This window comes from Schistocerca gregaria, chromosome 3 (assembly GCF_023897955.1).
Source record: "Schistocerca gregaria isolate iqSchGreg1 chromosome 3, iqSchGreg1.2, whole genome shotgun sequence".
Classification (NCBI taxonomy): Eukaryota; Metazoa; Arthropoda; class Insecta; order Orthoptera; family Acrididae; genus Schistocerca; species Schistocerca gregaria.
Window position 1 is genome coordinate 71,205,758 of NC_064922.1, and position 24,815 is coordinate 71,230,572.

At 26.8% G+C, this 24,815-nt stretch overlaps 2 long non-coding RNA genes across 2 annotated transcripts; both read left to right on the forward strand.

Moving 5' to 3' along the window:
• Positions 1–8,248: 8,248 nt before the first annotated feature.
• On the forward strand, positions 8,249–24,596 carry LOC126354506 (uncharacterized). Its single transcript, XR_007565337.1, has 2 exons — positions 8,249–8,872; positions 23,976–24,596. It is a non-coding gene; the product is annotated as an uncharacterized LOC126354506 (long non-coding RNA).
• LOC126354515 (uncharacterized) lies at positions 11,837–13,399 on the forward strand. The gene is made up of 2 exons (XR_007565346.1): positions 11,837–12,303; positions 12,538–13,399. It is a non-coding gene; the product is annotated as an uncharacterized LOC126354515 (long non-coding RNA).
• Positions 24,597–24,815: the final 219 nt, after the last annotated feature.

Genomic DNA, 24,815 nt, shown 5'->3' on the forward strand with positions numbered 1-24,815 from the left:
GAACAACATTCATTTTCATCTCAATTTTTATTATAATATTATTTAACAATTTCATAGGATTATTCCCTTATATTTTTACTAGAACAAGACATTTAGCATTAACATTTGCAATTGCCCTACCTATATGGCTAAGATTTATATTATTTGGATGAATTAACCATACTAATCATATATTTACACACCTTGTACCACAAGGTACACCGCCTGCATTAATATCATTTATAGTACTAATTGAAACAATTAGTAATGTTATTCGACCAGGTACATTAGCAGTACGGTTGGCAGCAAATATAATTGCAGGACACTTATTATTAACCTTATTAGGAAACACAGGACCATCTATAGCAATAAACTTAATCTCATTACTAATTATTGGACAAATACTTCTATTAATTCTAGAATCAGCAGTAGCAATAATTCAAGCCTATGTTTTCTCAATTCTAAGAACTCTATATTCTAGAGAAGTATATTAAACCTATGTTAACAACTCACTCAAACCACCCATTCCACTTAGTAGACTATAGACCTTGACCATTAACAGGAGCAATTGGAGCAATAGTCCTAGTATCAGGACTAGCAAAATGATTCCACCTATTTAATATTAACTTATTCATAATTGGATTTGGAATTACCCTACTAACTATAATTCAATGATGACGAGATGTAGTACGAGAAGGAACATATCAAGGATTACATACAGGATTTGTATCAATTGGATTACGATGAGGAATAATTTTATTTATTGCATCAGAGGTATTATTTTTCGTTTCTTTTTTTTGAGCATTCTTTAGAAGAAGATTAGCACCAACAATTGAACTAGGAATACTATGACCTCCAATAGGAATTCAACCCTTTAACCCTACACAAATTCCATTACTTAATACAGCTATTCTTTTAGCATCAGGAGTAACAGTAACATGAGCACATCATAGTTTAATGGAATCTAATCATACTCAAGCACTACAAGGATTATTCTTCACAGTGTTATTAGGACTATACTTTACAATACTTCAAGCATATGAATATTGAGAAGCACCTTTTACCATTGCAGATGCAGTTTATGGATCAACATTCTTTGTTGCAACAGGATTCCATGGTTTACACGTAATTATTGGAACAATCTTTTTATCAACATGTCTACTTCGACACTCAATAAATCAATTTTCACCAAGACATCACTTTGGATTTGAAGCAGCAGCATGATACTGACACTTCGTAGATGTAGTATGATTATTCTTATATATCTCTATTTATTGATGAGGTAGATAATTGTTTTTCTAGTATAAATAGTACATTTGACTTCCAATCAGAAAGCTTGATATAAATCAAGAAAAACAATTCTAATTCTATCAACAAGAGTTTTCATTAGATTTATTATTCCAATAATTGTTATAATCCTGGCAACAACACTATCAAAAAAATTAATTAATGATCGAGAAAAAAGATCACCATTTGAATGTGGGTTTGATCCAAAAAGATCAGCACGAATACCATTCTCAATACGATTCTTCCTAATCGCAGTAATCTTTTTAATTTTTGATGTAGAAATTGCACTAATTCTACCAATTGTAATTATTTTTAAAACTTCAGACATTATAATCTGAACAGTATCAACAATATTTTTTATTCTAGTTCTATTAGGAGGACTATACCATGAATGAAACCAAGGAGCATTACAATGAGCAGAATAAAGGGTTGTAGTTAAATATAACATTTGGGTTGCATTCAAAAAGTATTGATATTATCAATCAACCTTAAATAGAATAAGAAGCGAAATATTGCAGTCAGTTTCGACCTGGAAGATTGGTATGTACTACCCTTATTCTTATTAATTGAAGCCAAAAAGAGGCGTATTACTGTTAATAATATAATTGAACTATAATAGTTCCAATTAAGGAAATGTAAAGCCAATATGAAAGCTGCTAACTTTTTATATTAGCGGTTAAACTCCGTTAACATTTCTAGAATTTATATAGTTTAAATAAAACATTACATTTTCACTGTAAAAATAATATATCTATATTTATAAATACTTAAAAGTAAAAATACTTCCTTAACATCTTCAGTGTCACGCTCTAATTATAAGCTATTTAAGTAAACGAAAAACAATATTACCAAAATAAATATTCAAAAAATAAAAGTTAAAAGATAAATCTTGAAATTAGAATCATATCAACCTTGAATATAACCAATTAAATAAATAAATAATCTATATAAACCTTGACCACCAAGTAATTCACCTCAACCATAATCAAATGACTTAGATGAATATTAACCTATTTTTAAAGGAATATATCTAATAAACTTAGTTGAAAGGAAAGGTATAAATCATATAGAACCAGCAAATCTAACAAAAGAAAGTATACTTAAAGAAAATAAATTATGAGAAAAATCAAAATTAGAAATAAGATAACCTAAATAAGCACCTAAAATAACAACTGTAATAGTTAAAAACTTTAAATAATAAGGTAAAGCAATCACATGAGGAATAGGAAAAATTAATCAAGATAAAAGACTACCACCAAAAACAGCAACAAACAATAGACCAATTATTCCAAATGAAATATAATAACCCTTATCATCAAAAGAAAATCTAGAATAAAAATTATTATCACCAGATATTGAATAATAAAACAAACGAAAAGAATAAGAAGCAGTTAAACCGGTAGAAAAAAAATAAAGAAAAAAAATTAAACAATTAAATCATCTTAAACAAACCATCTCAAGAATTAAATCCTTTGAATAAAATCCCGCTAAAAAAGGTATTCCACACAAAGATAAACTAGAAACATTAAAACAAACTGAAGTTAAAGGTATGAGATTAACAATTGATCCTATAAAACGAATATCCTGAGAATCCTTCAAATTATGAATTATTGAACCTGCACATATAAATAATAATGCCTTAAATAAAGCATGAGCCAATAAATGAAAAAATGCAAGCTTTGGATAACCTATAGCCAAAATTCTTATTATTAAACCAAGTTGTCTTAAAGTAGAAAGAGCAATAATCTTCTTTAAAACAAACTCAAAATTAGCGCCCAATCCAGCCATAAATATAGTTATACAACCAATTAAAAGTAAAAATCAACCACAATTATAAGTATCCAATATTGGTCTAAAACGAATTAATAAATAAACACCAGCAGTAACAAGAGTAGAAGAATGAACTAAAGCAGAAACAGGAGTAGGAGCTGCTATAGCAGCAGGAAGTCATGAAGAGAAAGGAATCTGATCTCTCTTAGTTATAGCTGCTAAAACAATTAATATAGTAATGAGCTTTATTTCAAAAGAATTAGAAATAAAATCATAATAATAAATATAATTTCAACCACCAAAATTTAACATTCATGCAATAGAAATTAATATAGCAACATCACCAATACGATTAGAAAGTGCAGTTAATATACCAGCACTATAAGATTTTACATTTTGATAATAAATAACTAAACAATAAGAAACTAAACCTAAACCATCTCAACCTAATAAAATTCTAATTAAATTAGGACTAATAATTAAAAAACCTATAGAAAGAATAAATATTAATACAATAGTAATAAAACGATTTATATTCTTTTCACCAGATATATAATCCTCTCTATAATAAATAACCAAAGAAGAAATATATATAACAAAAGATATAAAAATAAGAGATATTCAATCCAAAATTAAAGTTATAACAACTATAGAACCATTTAAATTGAAAAGCTCTCACTCAACAAAAACTCTATAATCAATTATTAAATAATAAATACCTAAAATAAAAATTATAGTTCTCGACATAAACAAAGAAAAAAAACTCAAAGAACAAATAGAAAATAAATTCACGGCCTAAGATGAAAAACTTCATATCATTGATTCCACAAAACAATATTTTTAATTAAAATACTTAAGCAAACTAAACAAAGAAATATTCACCCTTTAAACAGAGAATATTTAAAGGCAATCAATGTAAAAGTAAAAGATGATATTCACGAAAATAACCAAGAGAACAAGTATAAACACCAGAATAATAATTCCCATGCTGAGAATAAGAATATATATACAAAGTATAAACAGCTCTAAAAAAAGATAAAAAAATCAAAGCAAAGAATCTAAAAGAAGATCAAGATATAATTCTATTTAATAATCTAATTTCACCTACCAAATTTAAAGAAGGAGGAGCAGCCATATTTGATGATCTTAAAAGAAATCATCATAAAGCCATTCTTGGCATCAAATTAATTATACCCTTGTTAATTAATAATCTTCGTCTACCTAAACGTTCATAAATAATATTAGATAAACAAAATAAACCAGAAGAACATAAACCATGACCAACCATTAGAGAAAGGGAACCTACACAACCTCATCAATTCATAGTCATCAATCCACCAATAACCATTCTTATATGAGCAACAGAAGAATATGCAATTAAAGACTTTAAATCAACCTGACGAAAACAAATAAATCTTACAATAACACCCCCAGATAAACCTAATGACAATCAAAAATAATTAAACTTTAAACCCAAATAAGAAATAACCTTTATAACACGAAAAATACCATAACCACCTAACTTTAATAAAACACCAGCAAGAATTATTCTACCTGAAATAGGGGCCTCTACATGAGCCTTAGGAAGTCATAAATGAACCAAAAACATAGGTATCTTAACTAAAACAGCCAAAATTATAAATACATAAAACATAAAATAATAAGAACCAAAATCAACCAATAAAGGAAAATATAAAGTATTAGAAAAATCATAAACCTTAAATAAAACTAATAATAAAGGTAATCTAGCAAACAAAGTATAAAAAATTAAATAAACACCAGCCTGCAAACGCTCAGGTTGATAACCCCAACCCAAAATTAAAAGTAAAGTAGGAACTAATCTAGCCTCAAAAAAAATATAAAAAGAAAGAAGACTTAATGTAGCAAATGAACAATAAAGCATAATTATTAAAATCAAAACCATAAAAACAAAAAAATTAGAATGATATGAACTTAAATAAACTGAACCTCTAGCAGTGATTATTAAAGAACAAATCCAAAAACTAAGTAAAATTAAACTAAAAGAAAAATAATCAATACCAAAATAATATCTAATTATATTCAAATCAGCATATGAATAAACACAAATTATAAAAACAAAACCCGACAGAAACATTAAAGAATGAACCAACCATCAACAATTATTTAATAAACAAAGAGGGATCAAAAAAATAGTTATAAATAAATACTTTAACATAAAGATAAACCAAAAGAATTAAAAAAATCATTACCATGAGAACGAATTATTGAAACTAAAATAGAAAGACCTAAAGCACCCTCACAAACAGAAAAAACTAAAAAAATAACAGGAAAAAAATAATCATAATCAAACTCAATAAGAAAAACAATAACTAACATAAATAAAGAAAGAACAATATTTTCTAATCTCAAAAGAACCATTAATAAATGTTTACGTTTAGAAGAAAAAACATAAACACCAGCAAAATAAATCAATAAAGAAGTAAAAATAGAGAATATAAACATTACTTTTAATAGTTTAAAAAAAACGCCGGTCTTGTAAACCGGAAATAAGTCCAGCCCCCACTTTTAAAACTTCAGAGGTGGAAAAGCTTCCATCATCGGTATCCAAAACCGGTATTTTAAATAAACTAACCCCTGAAATGATCAAAATAATAATTATATCATTATCAAATGTAATAAATATTAATTTTATTAAATTAAGACACCCAATATCAATAATGCTTTTTATTATCCTTCAAACCTTCCTAGTTGGATTAATAACAGGAACAATAATAGAAAGATATTGATTATCATATATTTTATTTTTAACATTTCTTGGTGGTATACTAGTATTATTTATTTACATTACAAGAATTGCATCAAACGAAATATTTCAGCCTAAATTAATCACTATAATTATTACATTAATAATGTGAGTATTTATCATATTAATATTAATTATTCTAGATATATCTATATTTATAGACTTTTTCAAAAACACCGAAACTATAAATATTGATAATTCAATCAATTATCAAGAAATAACAATATCTTTAGAAAAATTATATAATAGACCAACATTCATTATTACAATAATAATAATAATTTATTTATTTTTAGCACTACTAGCAGTTGTTAAAATCACCAATATTAATCAGGGACCTATTCGTAAAATAAGATAATTACTAATGAATAAACCCTTACGATTAAGACATCCTTTAATTAAAATTATTAATAACTCTTTAATTGACTTACCTGCCCCAACAAATATTTCATTTTGATGAAATTTTGGATACCTATTAGGGTTATGTTTGGTAATTCAAATCGTAACTGGACTATTTTTAGCTATACATTATACATCAAATATTGAAATAGCATTCAGTAGTGTAGTACACATCTGCCGAGACGTAAATAATGGTTGAATTATTCGAACCTTACACGCAAATGGAGCATCTATATTTTTTATTTGTATTTACTTACATGTAGGACGGGGAATTTACTATGGATCTTATATATATATATATACATACCTGAATAATTGGTACAGTGATTGATTCTTCACATTCCATTTTGTATTACCATTTATTATTGCTGCTATAGCAGCAATTCATTTATTTTTTCTTCACCAAACAGGATCTAATAATCCTCTTGGACTAAATGGAGATATTGAAAAAATTCCATTCCATCCATACTTTACCTTTAAGGATTCTATTACATTTGTAATAATAACATCATTATTAATTATACTATGTTTAATTAATCCTTACCTATTAGGAGATCCAGATAACTTTGTACCTGCCAACCCATTAGTAACACCAGTTCACATTCAACCAGAATGATATTTCCTATTTGCATATGCAATTCTACGATCTATCCCTAATAAGTTAGGAGGTGTTATTGCATTATTTTTATCAATTAGAATTTTAATAATTTTACCATTTTATAATAAAACACCATTCCGAGGCATTCAATATTACCCTATTAATCAAATTTTATTCTGAATTATAGTAGTTGTTGTATGCTTACTAACGTGAATTGGTAAACGACCTGTTGAAGAACCTTATATTATAACAGGTCAAATCTTAACAATTATTTACTTCACATATTTCTTAATTAATGTCCATGTCGCAAACGCATGAGATAAATTAATTAAGGAATAAAGTTAATTAGCTTAGGAAAAGCATATGTTTTGAAAACATAAAATTAGAAGTTTAACTCTTCTATTAACTTTTCTCAAAAAATTTCACTAAACAAATGAGATAAATAAAATCTTTAAACCAACAAAGAAAATAAAAAAATTCAAAGATAAAGGTAAAAAACTTTTTCAAGCTAAGTACATTAATTTATCATAACGGAACCGTGGTAATGTTCCACGAACCCAAATAAAACCAAAAGATATAATAGCAAGCTTAATAAAAAATATAAAAGAATAAAAATCACCGCCCAAAAAAATTAAAGCCAATAACATTCTTATGAAGACAATTCTAGTATATTCAGCTAAAAAAATTAAAGTAAAACCACCCGCACCATACTCAATATTAAATCCTGAAACTAACTCAGATTCCCCTTCAGCAAAATCAAAAGGAGTACGATTAGTTTCAGCTAAGCAAGAAGCAAAACAAGCTAAAGCTAAAGGAAAAGAAATAATAATAAATCAACAATAAAGCTGATAGTTTATAAAATCAAACATATTAAAACTACCAATTAAAATAATTAAAGACAATAAAATTAAAGCTAAACTAACTTCATAAGAAATTGTTTGAGCCACAGAACGAAGAGAACCTAATAATGAATAATTTGAATTAGAAGATCAACCAGCAATTATAACAGTATAAACACCTAATCTAGTACAACATAAAAAAAATAAAAATCCATAAGAAAAAGAACACAGTTAAATAAGGAAAAATTACTCAAACGGCTAAAGAAATCATTAAATTAAAAACAGGGGAAAAATAATAAAGTAGGTAATTAGATATAATAGGAATTGGCTGCTCCTTACAAATTAACTTAATAGCATCTCTAAATGGCTGAGGAATTCCAACAAAACCTACCTTATTTGGACCCTTTCGAATCTGAATATAACCTAAAACCTTACGCTCTAATAAAGTTAAAAAGGCAACACTAATGAAAACACAAATAACCAATAAAAGAAAATTCAAAATAAATATAAATAAATCATAAAGTATCAATACTATTTGTAGAAAAAATCTACATAAATGAATTCTAAATTCAACACATTAATCTGTCAAAATAGTAAATAAATTAATATTAATCAATATAACAAAAAATATTTTAACCATATGGTCCTTTCGTACTAATATGGATTAACAATCTTAGGATAGAAACCGACCTGGCTCACGCCGGTCTGAACTCAGATCATGTAAGAATTTAAAGGTCGAACAGACCTAATCATTGGGCTCCTGCACCCAAAATTTTTCTTAATCCAACATCGAGGTCGCAATCTGCTTTGTCGATATGAGCTCTCAAAAACAATTACGCTGTTATCCCTAAGGTAACTTAATCTTATGATCATAAATTATGGATCAAAATAACAAACATAAATAAATGATATAATAATGAGGAGTTTATCTATTCTTCATGTCACCCCAACAAAACATCATCATTAAATATAGAAAGACAAACAAAAAACTATATAAAAGTAAAATGTCAAGCTCTATAGGGTCTTCTCGTCCTAAAGAAAAATTTATTAAGAGACAGTTGATTTCTCGTCAAGCCATTCATTCCAGCCACTAATTAAGAGACTAATGATTATGCTACCTTTGCACGGTCAAAATACCGCGGCTCTTTAAAAATACGCTCAGTGAGCAGGCCAGACCTCAAAATATAAACAAGAGGACATGTTTTTGATAAACAGGTGGAAATCAATTTTGCCTAGTTCCTTATAATAAGTTCACAAGGTAAAAATTTCATACAAATAAATATACTAATTCTATCATTATTACAAAAATTTTAAAATTAAATTAATAATCATAATAAAAAACCTAAAATATTTATAAAATCAAAATAAAAAATAATGAACTAAAACGTAATCTTAAAGATAGCTGGTTTAAAGCTTACTATTATATTTTTATAAAATAAATTATAGGTTATTAACTTCAAAGCTTATCCCTTAAAAAATAAATAAGTTAATATTTTTACTTAAAATTAAATAAAAACAAATAACTTTAACAAATTAAATTTTTTCTTAAGAAACTAGATTTCTTGGGAAACGATTAACATCTCATTTCTATAAATAATTTAATAATAATTATGATACATTAACTATAAATTATTTATAAATCAACCCAAATCGAGACAAGTAAAATAAATACTAAAATTTTGATAAACCCTGATACAAAAGGTACAATAAATAAAATCTACTTAAAAAAATTTAAAATAATATTTCATAAAAAACTTACATTACCAATAAACTATAATTTAAAAAATCAATTCTACAAAATATACTAAGACAAAAATACAATAAAATTATTTATATTAAATAATTAAATAAACAAAAAATAAATATAATAAAATAAATAATCAAGATATCCTGATTTGCAGAGAAAAATTTTCAGTGTAAATGAAACACTTTACTAATAAGTTATATCTTGAAACTCTTCCTAGATACACTTTCCAGTACATCTACTATGTTACGACTTATCTCATCTAAATTGAAGCTACTTTAAAATAAAATAGAATAATCAATAATGAGAGCGACGGGCGATGTGTACACATCTCAGAGCCAATATCAGTTAAATTAAATAAATTAAATTACTATCAAATCCACCTTCATTAACAGTATTTCACTATCAAATTCGTTATAAACAAAAATCTATTGTAACCCACCTCCTCTTAACTATAAGCTGCACCTTGACCTGAAATATTTTATAATTATAAATCTTGAGAATTATAACTCTAAAAAGATTCTCTGATAACGGAGATATACAAACAAATAAATTAAGTAGAGTAAATCGTGTATTATCAATCATGGGGTAGGTTCCTCTGAATGGAATGAGATACCGCCAAATTCTTTGGGTTTAAAGACCTTAACTAATAGTACCCTGGTAAATATAATTAACATTTAAAATAATAGGGTATCTAATCCTAGTTTATTATTTAAATTTCACAGATTCATAAAAAGGGCCACAAATAAATTTTAACATTTCACCTTACAAATTTATATTTCAACCCTAATAATATAAACAACTGTTTTAACCAATAATATTCACTTGTATCAATCGTATAACTGCGGCTGCTGGCACGAATTAATAATTTTATTTATTATATCCAATTATAATAATATTAAATATTAAATTACATATTATTATATATATTATATTATAATAACCTATTTTTAGCTAAAAACATAAGTAGCTATAATCCTAGGTAAATAATTGCATTAAAATAATCAATTGATAATGGTAAGATGAACTTATAATACTTTAATTTCAATTAAATGTAATATATTAATATAAATTATTTATTATATATATATATAAAAAAAATTAAATGAGCAGGATAAATTAATCCTAATTAAACAAAATAATACATAAAAGAATTTCAAAAAAAAACTTTCGATTTATATATTAAATAAATGAAGTGCCTGATTAAAGGGTTACCTTGATAGGGTAAATAAAGTAAATAAAATTACCTTCATTAAAATTACATAAGATAGAATTAAACTACCTCCTTTAGTATCAAAAACTAACGTGCATCATACACCTTAATGTAAAAAGGTAAGCTAAACAAGCTAATGGGTTCATACCCCATTTATAGAGGTATCAATCCATTCCTTTTTAATGACCAACAACTCTACAAAACTTCTCTTCCTATCAACATTAATGATAGGAACGATCCTGTCCATTTCATCAAATTCCTGATTTGGAGTTTGAATAGGACTTGAGATCAACTTACTTTCATTTATTCCACTCCTAACAAGAAATAAAAATATAATAATAAATGAATCATCAATTAAATATTTTATTGTCCAAGCAATAGCATCGACAATATTATTATTTTCAATTGTGCTGATTCAAATAAAATATCCCATGGGATGGGAAACAGAATTTATCCCATCAATAATAATTAGATCTAGACTATTATTAAAGATTGGAGCTGCACCTTTCCATTTCTGATTTCCAGAAGTTATAGGAGCATCAAGATGAATTAATTGTTTAACATTAATAACATGACAAAAAATCGCCCCAATAATGGTCTTATCTTATTGTATTCAATTAAGAACTTTTATTTGAACAATTATTATCTTAAGAATTATTATTATTTAAGCAAATAAATTTATTTTTCATAAATCAAATTTATTCAGCCAGAAATATAAAAACCGAAATTAAATTCATAATATTCTTATCTTTATTATCTTTAGGTGGACTACCACCATTCCTTGGATTCTTACCAAAATGAATTGTAATACAATCATTAATAGAAAACAATACAACAACTATTATAACTATTATAGTTGTATTAACTACAATTACACTCTACTACTATATACGTATTAGATTCTCAGCTCTAATTATATCATACATAGAAAATTCGTGATCTATAAAGATAAAGTCCCAAAAATCAAGAATCATTCTTCCTATAACAGTAATAATTTCAACAATAGGATTGATTTCAACATCAACCTTAATTTCATTATACTAAGGACTTAAGTTAATCAAACTAATAACCTTCAAAGTTATAATTAAAAGAATAATCTTTTAGGCCTTAGTAAAATTTTACACCTCTAGAATTGCAGTCTAGAATCATAATTGAATATAAGACCTAAATATGATAAGAGAGAAAACATCTCATAAGTAGATTTACAGTCTACCACCTAAAATTCAGCCATCTTACCGCAAAAATGATTGTTCTCAACAAACCATAAGGACATTGGTACTTTATACTTCATATTTGGAGCATGAGCAGGAATAGTAGGAACATCAATAAGAATACTTATTCGTGCTGAACTTGGCCAACCCGGATCTCTAATTGGGGATGACCAGATTTATAATGTTATTATTACAGCTCACGCATTCGTAATAATTTTCTTTATAGTAATACCTATTATAATTGGTGGATTTGGTAATTGACTTGTTCCACTAATAATTGGTGCACCAGATATAGCATTTCCACGAATAAATAATATAAGTTTTTGATTACTACCACCTTCACTAACCCTTCTTCTTACATCTTCTATAGTAGATAATGGTGCTGGTACAGGATGAACAGTTTACCCTCCTCTAGCAGGAGCTATTGCACACGGGGGTGCATCTGTAGATCTAGCTATTTTTTCACTGCACTTAGCAGGTGTATCATCTATTCTTGGTGCAGTGAATTTCATTACAACAGCAATTAATATACGATCAGAAAGTATAACTTTAGATCAAACACCTTTATTTGTATGATCTGTAGCTATTACAGCATTACTTCTCCTTCTTTCACTTCCAGTTTTAGCAGGAGCTATTACTAAATTATTAACAGATCGAAATTTAAATACATCATTCTTTGACCCTCTAGCTATTTTTTCACTGCACTTAGCAGGTGTATCATCTATTCTTGGTGCAGTGAATTTCATTACAACAGCATTTAATATACGATCAGAAAGTATAACTTTAGATCAAACACCTTTATTTGTATGATCTGTAGCTATTACAGCATTACTTCTCCTTCTTTCACTTCCAGTTTTAGCAGGAGCTATTACTATATTATTAACAGATCGAAATTTAAATACATCATTCTTTGACCCTGCAGGAGGGGGTGACCCAATTCTATATCAACATCTATTTTGATTCTTTGGACACCCAGAAGTTTATATTTTAATTCTACCGGGGTTCGGAATTATTTCACATATTGTATGTCAAGAAAGAGGAAAAATTGAATCATTTGGAACATTAGGTATAATTTATGCTATACTATCAATTGGACTAATAGGATTTATTGTATGAGCACATCATATATTTACAGTAGGAATGGATGTTGACACACGAGCATATTTTACATCAGCAACAATAATTATTGCTGTACCTACAGGAATTAAGGTATTTAGATGATTAGCTACATTATATGGAACTAAATTCAAGTTCAATCCACCATTATTATGAGCTCTAGGATTTATTTTCCTATTTACAATTGGTGGATTAACAGGATTAGTATTAGCAAATTCATCACTTGATATTGTATTACATGATACATATTATGTAGTAGCCCACTTTCATTATGTATTATCTATAGGAGCAGTATTTGCAATTATAGGAGGTGTCATTCAATGATATTCACTATTTACAGGATTAACTATAAATAATACATGATTAAAAATCCAATTTACAATTATATTCATTGGAGTAAATTTAACATTCTTTCCTCAACACTTCCTAGGATTAGCAGGAATACCTCGACGATACTCTGACTACCCAGACGCATACACATCATGAAACGTAGTATCAAGAATTGGGTCTACAATTTCTATTGTAGGAATCATTATATTCATTGTAATTATATGAGAAAGAATGATTACAAACCGAGCAATTATATTTAGAGCTAACATAAGAAGATCAACAGAATGACTACAAAATAACCCTCCTGCAGAACATAGTTACTCAGAATTACCATTAATCTCTAGATTCTAATATGGCAGATTAGTGCAGTAGATTTAAGCTCTACAAATAAAGGTTTGACCTTTTATTAGAAAATATTTATTAATGGCAACATGATCAAATTTATCTCTTCAAGATGGAGCTTCACCATTAATGGAGCAATTATCATTCTTTCATGATCATACTATGGTCGTATTATTATTATTTACAGTAATTGTAGGTTATGCCCTAAGTTATATATTATTTATTGCCTATACTAACCGTAATATACTTCATGGACATTTAATTGAAACAATCTGAACAGCTTTACCAGCAATTACATTAATTTTTATTGCCCTTCCATCATTACGACTATTATATTTACTTGATGATTCAGTAGATGCAATAATTACAATTAAAACCATTGGACGACAATGATATTGAAGATATGAATATTCAGACTTCATAGACGTAGAATTTGACACTTATATAACACCAGAACAAGACCTAGAAAATGATGGATTCCGACTACTAGATGTAGATAACCGAACAATCCTACCAATAAATACAGAAGTACGAGTATTAACAAGAGCATCAGATGTTCTACACTCATGAGCAGTTCCTGCATTAGGGGTTAAAATTGATGCAACGCCAGGTCGGTTAAATCAAGGAACATTCACAATAAATCGACCTGGATTATTCTTTGGACAATGCTCAGAAATCTGTGGAGCAAACCACAGATTTATACCAATTGTAATTGAAAGAACTTCAGTAAATTTATTTATTAAGTGATTATCTAAGATAATTTAAGGAGTTAGTTAAAATAAATAACATTAGAGTGTCAATCTAAAGTAACTAAAAAAAATTAGTACACCTTGAAATTCATCAGATGACTGAAAGTAAGTAATGGTCTCTTAAACCAAATAATAGTAAATTAACGACTACTTCTGATGGGGAAATTATATCCAAATCCCTCAAATATCCCCTCTTATATGATTCTCACTATTCATTATATTTTCAGCTACATTAATCTTGTTTAATCAAATAAACTTCTTCTCATTTAAACCTAACCTTATTAAAAGAGCAGAAAAAGGAACAATTGAAATAAAAAACTTAAATTGAAAATGATAACAAATCTATTCTCAACATTTGACCCATCAACTAACATCTTTAATTTATCATTAAATTGAACTAGAACATTTCTAGGACTATTATTAATCCCATCACTATTTTGACTTACACCATCACGAATTAACATTATCTGAAATAAACTAAATTTAACCTTACATAATGAATTTAAAACACTTCTTGGACCAAAATCATTTAATGGAACAACATTCATTTTCATCTCAATTTTTATTATAATATTATTTAACAATTTCATAGGATTATTCCCTTATATTTTTACTAGAACAAGACATTTAGCATTAACATTTGCAATTGCCCTACCTATATGGCTAAGATTTATATTATTTGGATGAATTAACCATACTAATCATATATTTACACACCTTGTACCACAAGGTACACCGCCTGCATTAATATCATTTATAGTACTAATTGAAACAATTAGTAATGTTATTCGACCAGGTACATTAGCAGTACGGTTGGCAGCAAATATAATTGCAGGACACTTATTATTAACCTTATTAGGAAACACAGGACCATCTATAGCAATAAACTTAATCTCATTACTAATTATTGGACAAATACTTCTATTAATTCTAGAATCAGCAGTAGCAATAATTCAAGCCTATGTTTTCTCAATTCTAAGAACTCTATATTCTAGAGAAGTATATTAAACCTATGTTAACAACTCACTCAAACCACCCATTCCACTTAGTAGACTATAGACCTTGACCATTAACAGGAGCAATTGGAGCAATAGTCCTAGTATCAGGACTAGCAAAATGATTCCACATATTTAATATTAACTTATTCATAATTGGATTTGGAATTACCCTACTAACTATAATTCAATGATGACGAGATGTAGTACGAGAAGGAACATATCAAGGATTACATACAGGATTTGTATCAATTGGATTACGATGAGGAATAATTTTATTTATTGCATCAGAGGTATTATTTTTCGTTTCTTTTTTTTGAGCATTATTTAGAAGAAGATTAGCACCAACAATTGAACTAGGAATACTATGACCTCCAATAGGAATTCAACCCTTTAACCCTATACAAATTCCATTACTTAATACAGCTATTCTTTTAGCATCAGGAGTAACAGTAACATGAGCACATCATAGTTTAATGGAATCTAATCATACTCAAGCACTACAAGGATTATTCTTCACAGTGTTATTAGGACTATACTTTACAATACTTCAAGCATATGAATATTGAGAAGCACCTTTTACCATTGCAGATGCAGTTTATGGATCAACATTCTTTGTTGCAACAGGATTCCATGGTTTACACGTAATTATTGGAACAATCTTTTTATCAACATGTCTACTTCGACACTCAATAAATCAATTTTCACCAAGACATCACTTTGGATTTGAAGCAGCAGCATGATACTGACACTTCGTAGACGTAGTATGATTATTCTTATATATCTCTATTTATTGATGAGGTAGATAATTGTTTTTCTAGTATAAATAGTACATTTGACTTCCAATCAGAAAGCTTGATATAAATCAAGAAAAACAATTCTAATTCTATCAACAAGAGTTTTCATTAGATTTATTATTCCAATAATTGTTATAATCCTGGCAACAACACTATCAAAAAAATTAATTAATGATCGAGAAAAAAGATCACCATTTGAATGTGGGTTTGATCCAAAAAGATCAGCACGAATACCATTCTCAATACGATTCTTCCTAATCGCAGTAATCTTTTTAATTTTTGATGTAGAAATTGCACTAATTCTACCAATTGTAATTATTTTTAAAACTTCAGACATTATAATCTGAACAGTATCAACAATATTTTTTATTCTAGTTCTATTAGGAGGACTATACCATGAATGAAACCAAGGAGCATTACAATGAGCAGAATAAAGGGTTGTAGTTAAATATAACATTTGGGTTGCATTCAAAAAGTATTGATATTATCAATCAACCTTAAATAGAATAAGAAGCGAAATATTGCAGTCAGTTTCGACCTGGAAGATTGGTATGTACTACCCTTATTCTTATTAATTGAAGCCAAAAAGAGGCGTATTACTGTTAATAATATAATTGAACTATAATAGTTCCAATTAAGGAAATGTAAAGCCAATATGAAAGCTGCTAACTTTTTATATTAGCGGTTAAACTCCGTTAACATTTCTAAAATTTATATAGTTTAAATAAAACATTACATTTTCACTGTAAAAATAATATATCTATATTTATAAATACTTAAAAGTAAAAATACTTCCTTAACATCTTCAGTGTCACGCTCTAATTATAAGCTATTTAAGTAAATGAAAAACAATATTACCAAAATAAATATTCAAAAAATAAAAGTTAAAAGATAAATCTTGAAATTAGAATCATATCAACCTTGAATATAACCAATTAGATAAATAAATAATCTATATAAACCTTGACCACCAAGTAATTCACCTCAACCATAATCAAATGACTTAGATGAATAATAACCTATTTTTAAAGGAATATATCTAATAAACTTAGTTGAAAGAAAAGGTATAAATCATATAGAACCAGCAAATCTAACAAAAGAAAGTATACTTAAAGAAAATAAATTATGAGAAAAATCAAAATTAGAAATAAGATAACCTAAATAAGCACCTAAAATAACAACTGTAATAGTTAAAAACTTTAAATAATAAGGTAAAGCAATCACATGAGGAATAGGAAAAATTAATCAAGATAAAAGACTACCACCAAAAACAGCAACAAACAATAGACCAATTATTCCAAATGAAATATAATTACCCTTATCATCAAAAGAAAATCTAGAATAAAAATTATTATCACCAGATATTGAATAATAAAACAAACGAAAAGAATAAGAAGCAGTTAAACCAGTAGAAAAAAAATAAAGAAAAAAAATTAAACAATTAATTCATCTTAAACAAACCATCTCAAGAATTAAATCCTTTGAATAAAATCCCGCTAAAAAAGGTATTCCACACAAAGATAAACTAGAAACATTAAAACAAACTGAAGTTAAAGGTATGAAATTAACAATTGATCCTATAAAACGAATATCCTGAGAATCCTTCAAATTATGAATTATTGAACCTGCACATATAAATAATAATGCCTTAAATAAAGCATGAGCCAATAAATGAAAAAATGCAAGCTTTGGATAACCTATAGCCAAAATTCTTATTATTAAACCAAGTTGTCTTAAAGTAGAAAGAGCAATAATCTTCTTTAAAACAAACTCAAAATTAGCGCCCAATCCAGCCATAAATATAGTTATACAACCAATTAAAAGTAAAAATCAACCACAATTATAAGTATCCAATATTGGTCTAAAACGAATTAATAAATAAACACCAGCAGTAACAAGAGTAGAAGAATGAACTAAAGCAGAAACAGGAGTAGGAGCTGCTATAGCAGCAGGAAGTCATGAAGAGAAAGGAATCTGAGCTCTCTTAGTTATAGCTGCTAAAACAATTAATATAGTAATGAGCTTTATTTCAAAAGAATTAGAAATAAAATCATAATAATAAATATAATTTCAACCACCAAAATTTAACATTCATGCAATAGAAATTAAAATAGCAACATCACCAATACGATTAGAAAGTGCAGTTAATATACCAGCACTATAAGATTTTACATTTTGATAATAAATAACTAAACAATAAGAAACTAAACCTAAACCATCTCAACCTAATAAAATTCTAATTAAATTAGGACTAATAATTAAAAAACCTATAGAAAGAATAAATATTAAAACAATAATAATAAAACGATTTATATTCTTTTCACCAGATATATAATCCTCTCTATAATAAATAACCAAAGAAGAAATATATATAACAAAAGATATAAAAATAAGAGATATTCAATCCAAAATTAAAGTTATAACAACTATAGAACCATTTAAATTGAAAAGCTCTCACTCAACAAAAACTCTATAATCAATTATTAAATAATAAATACCTAAAATAAAAATTATAGTTCTCGACATAAACAAAGAAAAAAAACTCAAAGAACAAATAGAAAATAAATTCACGGCCTAAGATGAAAAACTTCATATCATTGATTCCACAAAACAATATTTTTAATTAAAATACTTAAGCAAACTAAACAAAGAAATATTCACCCTTTAAACAGAGAATATTTAAAGGCAATCAATGTAAAAGTAAAAGATGATATTCACGAAAATAACCAAGAGAACAAGTATAAACACCAGAATAATAATTCCCATGCTGAGAATAAGAATATATATACAAAGTATAAACAGCTCTAAAAAAAGATAAAAAAATCAAAGCAAAGAATCTAAAAGAAGATCAAGATATAATTCTATTTAATAATCTAATTTCACCTACCAAATTTAAAGAAGGAGGAGCAGCCATATTTGATGATCTTAAAAGAAATCATCATAAAGCCATTCTTGGCATCAAATTAATTATACCCTTGTTAATTAATAATCTTCGTCTACCTAAACGTTCATAAATAATATTAGATAAACAAAATAAACCAGAAGAACATAAACCATGACCAACCATTAGAGAAAGGGAACCTACACAACCTCATCAATTCATAGTCATCAATCCACCAATAACCATTCTTATATGAGCAACAGAAGAATATGCAATTAAAGACTTTAAATCAACCTGACGAAAACAAATAAATCTTACAATAACACCCCCAGATAAACCTAAAGACAATCAAAAATAATTAAACTTTAAACCCAAATAAGAAATAACCTTTATAACACGAAAAATACCATAACCACCTAACTTTAATAAAACACCAGCAAGAATTATTCTACCTGAAATAGGGGCCTCTACATGAGCCTTAGGAAGTCATAAATGAACCAAAAACATAGGTATCTTAACTAAAAAAGCCAAAATTATAAATACATAAAACATAAAATAATAAGAACCAAAATCAACCAATAAAGGAAAATATAAAGTATTAGAAAAATCATAAACCTTAAATAAAACTAATAATAAAGGTAATCTAGCAACCAAAGTATAAAAAATTAAATAAACACCAGCCTGCAAACGCTCAGGTTGATAACCCCAACCCAAAATTAAAAGTAAAGTAGGAACTAATCTAGCCTCAAAAAAAATATAAAAAGAAAGAAGACTTAATCTAGCAAATGAACAATAAAGCATAATTATTAAAATCAAAACCATAAAAACAAAAAAATTAGAATGATATGAACTTAAATAAACTGAACCTCTAGCAGTGATTATTAAAGAACAAATCCAAAAACTAAGTAAAATTAAACTAAAAGAAAAATAATCAATACCAAAATAAAATCTAATTATATTCAAATCAGCATATGAATAAACACAAATTATAAAAACAAAACCCGACAGAAACATTAAAGAATGAACCAACCATCAACAATTATTTAATAAACAAAGAGGGATCAAAAAAATAGTTATAAATAAATACTTTAACATAAAGATAAACCAAAAGAATTAAAAAAATCATTACCATGAGAACGAATTATTGAAACTAAAATAGAAAGACCTAAAGCACCCTCACAAACAGAAAAAACTAAAAAAATAACAGGAAAAAAATAATCATAATCAAACTCAATAAGAAAAACAATAACTAACATAAATAAAGAAAGAACAATATATTCTAATCTCAAAAGAACCATTAATAAATGTTTACGTTTAGAAGAAAAAATATAAACACCAGCAAAATAAATCAATAAAGAAGTAAAAATAGAGAATATAAACATTAGTTTTAATAATTTAAAAAAAACGCCGGTCTTGTAAAACGGAAATAAGTCCAGCCCCCACTTTTAAAACTTCAGAGGTGGAAAAGCTTCCATCATCGGTCCCCAAAACCGGTATTTTAAATAAACTAACCCCTGAAATGATCAAAATAATAATTATATCATTATCAAATGTAATAAATATTAATTTTATTAAATTAAGACACCCAATATCAATAATGCTTTTTATTATCCTTCAAACCTTCCTAGTTGGATTAATAACAGGAACAATAATAGAAAGATATTGATTATCATATATTTTATTTTTAACATTTCTTGGTGGTATACTAGTATTATTTATTTACATTACAAGAATTGCATCAAACGAAATATTTCAGCCTAAATCAATCACTATAATTATTACATTAATAATGTGAGTATTTATCATATTAATATTAATTATTCTAGATATATCTATATTTATAGACTTTTTCAAAAACACCGAAACTATAAATATTGATAATTCAATCAATTATCAAGAAATAACAATATCTTTAGAAAAATTATATAATAGACCAACATTCATTATAACAATACTAATAATAATTTATTTATTTTTAGCACTACTAGCAGTTGTTAAAATCACCAATATTAATCAGGGACCTATTCGTAAAATAAGATAATTACTAATGAATAAACCCTTACGATTAAGACATCCTTTAATTAAAATTATTAATAACTCTTTAATTGACTTACCTGCCCCAACAAATATTTCATTTTGATGAAATTTTGGATCCCTATTAGGGTTATGTTTGGTAATTCAAATCGTAACTGGACTATTTTTAGCTATACATTATACATCAAATATTGAAATAGCATTCAGTAGTGTAGTACACATCTGCCGAGACGTAAATAATGGTTGAATTATCCGAACCTTACACGCAAATGGAGCACCTATATTTTTTATTTGTATTTACTTACATGTAGGACGGGGAATTTACTATGGATCTTATATATATATATACATACCTGAATAATTGGTACAGTGATTTTATTTTTAGTTATAGCAACTGCATTTATAGGATATGTCTTACCCTGAGGCCAAATATCTTTTTGAGGTGCAACAGTAATTACTTATTTATTATCAGCAATCCCATACTTAGGAACAGATTTAGTCCAATGAGTATGAGGAGGATTCGCTGTTGATAATGCAACATTAAATCGATTCTTCACATTCCATTTTGTATTACCATTTATTATTGCTGCTATAGCAGCAATTCATTTATTTTTTCTTCACCAAACAGGATCTAATAATCCTCTTGGACTAAATGGAGATATTGAAAAATTTCATTCCATCCATACTTTACCTTTAAGGATTCTATTACATTTGTAATAATAACATCATTATTAATTATACTATGTTTAATTAATCCTTACCTATTAGGAGATCCAGATAACTTTGTACCAGCCAACCCATTAGTAACACCAGTTCACATTCAACCAGAATGATATTTCCTATTTGCATATGCAATTCTACGATCTATCCCTAATAAGTTAGGAGGTGTTATTGCATTATTTTTATCAATTAGAATCTTAATAATTTTACCATTTTATAATAAAACACCATTCCGAGGCATTCAATTTTACCCTATTAATCAAATTTTATTCTGAATTATAGTAGTTGTATGCTTACTAACGTGAATTGGTAAACGACCTGTTGATGAACCTTATATTATAACAGGTCAAATCTTAACAATTATTTACTTCACATATTTCTTAATTAATGTCCATGTCGCAAACGCATGAGAATAATTAATTAAGGAATAAAGTTAATTAGCTTAGGAAAAGCATATGTTTTGAAAACATAAAATTAGAAGTTTAACTCTTCTATTAACTTTTCTCAAAAAATTTCACTAAACAAATGAGATAAATAAAATCTTTAAACCAACAAAGAAAATAAAAAAATTCAAAGATAAAGGTAAAAAACTTTTTCAAGCTAAGTACATTAATTTATCATAACAGAACCGTGGTAATGTTCCACGAACCCAAATAAAAACAAAAGATATAATAGCAAGCTTAATAAAAAATATAAAAGAATAAAAATCACCGCCCAAAAAAATTAAAGCCAATAACATTCTTATGAAGACAATTCTAGTATATTCAGCTAAAAAAATTAAAGTAAAACCACCCGCACCATACTCAATATTAAATCCTGAAACTAACTCAGATTCCCCTTCAGCAAAATCAAAAGGAGTACGATTAGTTTCAGCTAAGCAAGAAGCAAAACAAGCTAAAGCTAAAGGAAAAGAAATAATAATAAATCAACAATAAAGCTGATAGTTTATAAAATCAAACATATTAAAACTACCAATTAAAATAATTAAAGACAATAAAATTAAAGCTAAACTAACTTCATAAGAAATTGTTTGAGCAACAGAACGAAGAGAACCTAATAATGAATAATTTGAATTAGAAGATCAACCAGCAATTATAACAGTATAAACACCTAATCTAGTACAACATAAAAAAAATAAAAATCCATAAGAAAAAGAACACATATTAGTTAAATAAGGAAAAATTACTCAAACGGCTAAAGAAATCATTAAATTAAAAACAGGGGAAAAATAATAAAGTAGGTAATTAGATATAATAGGAATTGGCTGCTCCTTACAAATTAACTTAATAGCATCTCTAAATGGCTGAGGAATTCCAACAAAACCTACCTTATCTGGACCCTTTCGAATCTGAATATAACCTAAAACCTTACGCTCTAATAAAGTTAAAAAGGCAACACTAATTAAAACACAAATAACCAATAAAAGAAAATTCAAAATAAATATAAATAAATCATAAAGTATCAATACTATTTGTAGAAAAAATCTACATAAATGAATTCTAAATTCAACACATTAATCTGTCAAAATAGTAAATAAATTAATATTAATCAATATAACAAAACATATTTTAACCATATGGTCCTTTCGTACTAATATGGATTAACAATCTTAGGATAGAAACCGACCTGGCTCACGCCGGTCTGAACTCAGATCATGTAAGAATTTAAAGGTCGAACAGACCTAATCATTGGGCTCCTGCACCCAAAATTTTTCTTAATCCAACATCGAGGTCGCAATCTGCTTTGTCGATATGAGCTCTCAAAAACAATTACGCTGTTATCCCTAAGGTAACTTAATCTTATGATCATAAATTATGGATCAAAATAACAAACATAAATAAATGATATAATAATGAAGAGTTTATCTATTCTTCATGTCACCCCAACAAAACATCATCATTAAATATAGAAAGACAAACAAAAAACTATATAAAAGTAAAATGTCAAGCTCTATAGGGTCTTCTCGTCCTAAAGAAGAATTTAAGCCTTTTGACTCAAAAGTTAAATTCAAAAATTTATTAAGAGACAGTTGATTTCTCGTCAAGCCATTCATTCCAGCCACTAATTAAGAGACTAATGATTATGCTACCTTTGCACGGTCAAAATACCGCGGCTCTTTAAAAATACGCTCAGTGAGCAGGCCAGACCTCAAAATATAAACAAGAGGACATGTTTTCTATAAACAGGCGGAAATCAATTTTGCCTAGTTCCTTATAATAAGTTCACAAGGTAAAAATTTCATACAAATAAATATACTAATTCTATCATTATTACAAAAATTTTAAAATTAAATTAATAATCTTAATAAAAAACCTAAAATATTTATAAAATCAAAATAAAAAATAATGAACTAAAACGTAATCTTAAAGATAGCTGGTTTAAAGCTTACTATTATATTTCTATAAAATAAATTATAGGTTATTAACTTCAAAGCTTATCCCTTAAAGAATAAATAAGTTAATATTTTTACTTAAAAAATTAAATAAAAACAAATAACTTTAAAAAATTAAATTTTTTCTTAAGAAACTAGATAACTTGGGAAACGATTAACATCTCATTTCTATAAATAATTTAATAATAATTATGATACATTAACTATAAATTATTTATAAATCAACCCAAATCGAGACAAGTAAAATAAATACTAAAATTTTGATAAACCCTGATACAAAAGGTACAATAAATAAAATCTACTTAAAAAAATTTAAAATAATATTTCATAAAACACTTACATTACCAATAAACTATAATTTAAAAAATCAATTCTATAAAATATACTAAGACAAAAATACAATAAAATTATTTATATTAAATAATTAAATAAACAACAAATAAATATAATAAAATAAATAATCAAGATATCCTGATTTGCACAGAAAAATTTTCAGTGTAAATGAAACACTTTACTAATAAGTTATATCTTGAAACTCTTCCTAGATACACTTTCCAGTACATCTACTATGTTACGACTTATCTCATCTAAATTGAAGCTACTTTAAAATAAAATAGAATAATCAATAATGAGA